Source organism: Penaeus japonicus, unplaced genomic scaffold (genome assembly GCF_977035675.1).
Source record: "Penaeus japonicus unplaced genomic scaffold, GWHDUDI00000001_assembly GWHDUDI00000010, whole genome shotgun sequence".
NCBI lineage: Eukaryota > Metazoa > Arthropoda > Malacostraca > Decapoda > Penaeidae > Penaeus > Penaeus japonicus.
Window position 1 is genome coordinate 18,815,785 of NW_028234412.1, and position 5,000 is coordinate 18,820,784.

The window sequence follows — 5,000 nt, forward strand, 5'->3', positions numbered from 1 at the left end:
CGTATCTCAGCCAAATAGCAGGACGAAGGGAGATGGAGGGAAGAAGCTCAGCCTCGAAGTACTCCATGAACAGGTTGGCCAAGACAGGAGAAAGGGGAGAGCCCATGGCAACACCGAAGGTCTGAGAGTAGAAACTTCCATCGAAAGAGAAGGAGTTGGAATCCACACACAGACGGATCAGCTGAAGAAAGACGTCAGTAGGCAGTGGAAGGCGGGGGTCCTCAGGGAGAAGATTCCTCGGCAGGAAGGCAAGGACATCGTTGAGCGGGACGTTCGTGAATAGAGATTCGACGTCCAGACTCATCATGGTCGAGGGCATGACCCCACGAACACGGGCGATGAAGTCCTGTGAGTGGCGAAGGTGGGCAGGCAAGAAGGTGCCCAGAAGAGGAGTGAGGGACTGAGCCAGCCAGGAGGCAAGAGGGTGCGCCACAGAGCCTCGGGAGGAGATGATGGGGCGCAGGGGCACGTCAGGTTTATGGGTTTTGGGTAACCATAGAAGTGAGGAAAGCGGGGATTTATGACCCTGAACCTTTGGTAAAGGTTCGCCTCCGGGCAACCTGACGCTAGCTGCTTCAGGCGACGATGGAAGGCGGCAGCAATACGTTCCCGTGGGTTGCTGGTCAGGGGAGCATACGTATATATTTATATAGTTCAGTTCAGTTCAGACAGATTTGCGAAGACCCCGCTTCGCCCGGGCTATATGCACAAGGCGGCCAGGCCTCTACCAGCTATGAATGCTGACTCATCTTATCTAATCTTATATTTATATATATATATATACATAGAGAGAGAGAGAGAAAGAGAGAGAGAGAGAGAGAGAGAGAGAGAGAGAGAGAGAGAGAGAGAGAGGGAGAGGGAGAGGGAGAGGGAGAGGGAGAGGGAGAGGGGGAGAGGGAGAAGGGGAGAAGGGGAGAGAGGGAGAGAGAGAGAGAGAGAGAGAGAGAGAGAGAGGGAGAGGGAGAGGGAGAGGGAGAGGGAGGGGGAGGGAGGGAGGGAGGGAGAGGGAGGGAGAGGGAGGGAGAGGGAGGGAGGAGAGGAGGGAGAGAGGGAGGGAGGGAGGGAAGGAGGAGGGAGGAGGGAGGGAGGGAGAGAGAGAGAGAGAGAGAGAGAGAGAGAGAGAGAGAGAGAGAGAGAGAGAGAGAGAGGGAGAGAGAGAGGGAGAGGGAGAGGGAGAGGGAGAGGGAGAGGGAGAGAGAGGGAGAGAGAGAAGAATAAACCATGTTAACTCGAAGTCTTGTCTGGCTCATCCCTTGTCACACTACGTGCTACTCGCGTCACACTAACACTTTGCCTCCGAAAGCCTGCTGAATGAATCTCATCTTAGCACAATACCTGCTGACCACACACAGCCACGTTTACAGAGAGAGAGAGAGAGAGAGAGAGAGAGGGAGAGGGAGAGGGAGAGGGAGAGGGAGAGGGAGAGGGAGAGGGAGAGGGAGAGGGAGAGGGAGAGGGAGAGGGAGAGAGTGAAAGTGAGAGGGAGAGGGAGAGGGAGAGGGAGAGGGAGAGGGAGAGGGACAGGAAGAGGGAGAGGGAGAGGGACAGGGAGAGGGAGTTGGAGAGAGAGAAAGAGAGAGAGAGGGAGAGGGAGAGGGAGAGGGAGAGGGAGAGGGAGAGGGAGAGGGAGAGGGAGAGGGAGAGAGAAAGAGAGCCCTTACTGGTAGATGTCTAAAGACAAAAATCATAATATTGTTTCTGATAAAAGGCTCTTTTCCAAACAAGTGCATATCAGGTAAAATATAAAAAATTAGTCAATTATTTTTAGATGTAGGAAAAAGGTTGAAAGAGCTACTGTGCATATCGTATTTCCAAGGAAAATGATGCCTTTATTTTCAAAGTGTGCAAATATGACATGAAAGGTATTAGATTTCATTGACTTATTAATTCCATGCATTATTTTCCATGAAAGTAACTATATTATCAACAGAAACTATATTCAACTTGTAATGTAATTAAAGGACAAATATAAAATAAACAATAACAAGAAAGTCGACAAACACTGCAATATTCCACTAGCATGCAATGGTTGGAAGGGTTTGTTTTCACTAGATGTGTTCTCTGCCTAGTAAATTTTCTGAATAATGCTGCATTACTAAAGGCCATAAAAGTATTATCAATATATTTCACTCTCCTTCTACTACATATAAAGTGAATATTACCCCCAATTCCATCCTTATAACCTACAACATGGGCTAAATAGTAGGCGAGTGCACTCGTTAATGATCAGGCCCTCCAACCTTCAACCTGCACTGGTAAAATCAACTAATGTCTTTTTGTTTAACCTGATGTGCACTTACTTAACCCATTCACGCTGGGGCCGTTCCGGCTTTGTGCGGTCGCAATACCGGGGTTCTTGGATGCATAAGCCTAACGCCTCGAAAGTTTCTCAGGCGCACAAGCCGCGAGCCTGGATTGCCCGCTCGCTCTACCCGAGCGCACGCCTTCCCCTCATAGCTTGTCCAGGGCGTCTGACGCAAAAACCACAATACGTGCTATCACATCAACTGGCATTGGATTAAAAAAGAACCAACTGAAAAACAATTTCAGGATGCTTAGTTCTTCTATAGATAACCAATGAGAGCTACCTTTAGATCAACTGGCCAATTATAGCACTTTAGTCTTCTGTATTTTAAATGAACCTGTGAGTCTGAGATTTCAAGCGAGTTTTGAGTTGGTTGTTTCATTGTGCAGACGTGTGCTTGTGTGTCTGTGTTTGGGGCACTGGTCCAGATACCGGATAGATGATATATTCAAAAGGTGTCATTGCTAAATAAGGAACAAAACCAAGCTCTATATATACAAAACAAAATAAAAACTCACAAATACCAAAATAAGTAGCATAGTGCTAGGACTAGCTTCAAAACTAGATAAAGAGATAAAGTTAGGTTGGTTGATTCATTAGAATTTTGTAGACAAAAATACCCAAAAAACAGTGTCCAAAATTCGAGCCAAAAATCACTTCATGTCACAATCGCTGTGCACAAAGTACGCCATCAAGGTGAGTAAATTGTAAAAAAACGCCTCTTAAACATTCTTACTTTACCCTGGACGAATATATGATGAAACTAAGACACATTTGCATTACAGATCATTGCACTTTATTCATATATTACCCTACAATTTCCCCAATCTAGTCTATACCCTCCCCTAATATCGGGGCCCAGATTATGGGGTACTGGGGTGGAATAACTTATTATATCAGTAAATGTCCAGTTTCATACAGCCATTGAATCTCGCAATTTAAAATTTTGCCTCAATTCTGTCTGCAATTCTTTCTGATGTGTATTACTATTATTTAATAATAATAGATATTGTCTTGTAGTTGATACGTTTGTTTCAGAATGTAATTTGCTGTCAAAAAAACACATACCTTTCTATATAGAAAAAGCAATATTGCACCTTTCTTTGGTTCCGGTGATTTCGTCTTGTTTCCTTCCATCAAAAATGCACAAATTCAACACTTAGGGCAGTTGATGGGCTCTGATATTACACTGAGACAGATTTTGATGTCCCTTTTTCCATTTTTGCCACAATATTGAGAGAAGAATGCCCAATAATTGACATAATGAAAAAACAATTCTAACAGGGACTCTTCAAGGAATGATGGCCAAGGAACTGTCAAATCACATAGTAGCAAATACCCACATCCTAAGGCTATTAAAAATGATAAAAAAAAAAAAGATAATGAAAATTTGTTGGAAATGTTAAATTTCTTGAAATAAAATGGACAAAATATATATTTGTAAAAGGAAAGACACTTTCCACTAGAATTAACCCAATGATGATGGGGTTTCACACTCTTGTGACACTTCAAAAAGTGCCTGATGATGGGGCAACACACCAATGTGACGTCCCCAGGGTGATATTATTTAGGCCCAGCGTAGGGGGTTGCCAGTTCTCACTGGGCCCGTTGGCATTGGGTTAATAGTTTTAATAGTAGCAACACAAACTGGTTGACATATCGCAGGAATGAGTTATGCTGTCAGAGTAAGCTTGACATCGTACTATTAACCATTGCCAACGGGGCACCTAACAACCTAAGTGGTCATCAAGATGGGCAGTCAACAACACTAGCCGCACCGGCTAAAAATTAAAGGGACGGGGAAAGGGTTTTCTCCGCCCTCTGGGTAGCGCAGATTAGCCTAAACAACATTTTTCCATAAATCCATAATAAAATGCGAGTTTAGGCTGATTTTGGAACCTTGTAGCTCTGGAGCTAGCGCCGTTACAGCCATAATACTTTATGACTGTGTGCGCGCTTCATCTGTGAGCAGATCCCGATGTCGCGTCATGTACACATTGACACCCATATCTTAGGCCTAGTCGATGCCGACATGTATGTCTAGACACCCGTACGCAATTGGTTAACATTGTGTTAGCGACTTAGAAAAATGTATTGCTGGCGCATCAAACCCTCTGAATAATTTCTTTATTATCAATTTTCAGAGGAAGTGCTCTGGATTAAAATTGTCACATAATTTCCGTTCTATTTACTACATGTACTATTTTCCTTGTAGCTTACAGCTGCCCAAAACTTAACTTATACCATTTAATCCAGTATATGTGAGAAGTAAAGGATGAAAAGAATTTATTAATGCCATTTTTGTGGTATTTAGTAATGTAACAGAAAACTAACCTTACAGCATGACTTAGTTTAATTATGACATAACACCTTAAAACTCTTTTCCTCCGGAAACATAAATAAGTGTATTTTTGAAAATCATTTTTAAAATGAGTAAAGAAAGATGTTTCCACTGCATTGACAAACTGAAAAATGAAAAATATCATCGATTCTGTGCATGTCATAGTAACCACACACTGTGGTATTATTGGAATGCAGCAGAAAACTAACCTTACAGTATGATATAGTTTTAATTATGACGAAACACCGTAAAACACTTTTCTTCTGAAAACGTAAAATAAGCAAGATATATTTTGAAAATACTTTTAAAAATGAGTAAAGGGAGATGTTTCCACTGCACTAACGAACTGAAAAC

The 5,000-nt window shown here is 43.1% G+C and overlaps 1 protein-coding gene across 1 annotated transcript in view; it reads right to left on the reverse strand.

Annotated features, from left to right (window-relative positions):
- Positions 1 to 5,000, reverse strand: part of polybromo (protein) — a gene marked incomplete in the record, with an annotated part of 122,456 nt that overhangs the window by 116,257 nt on the left and 1,199 nt on the right.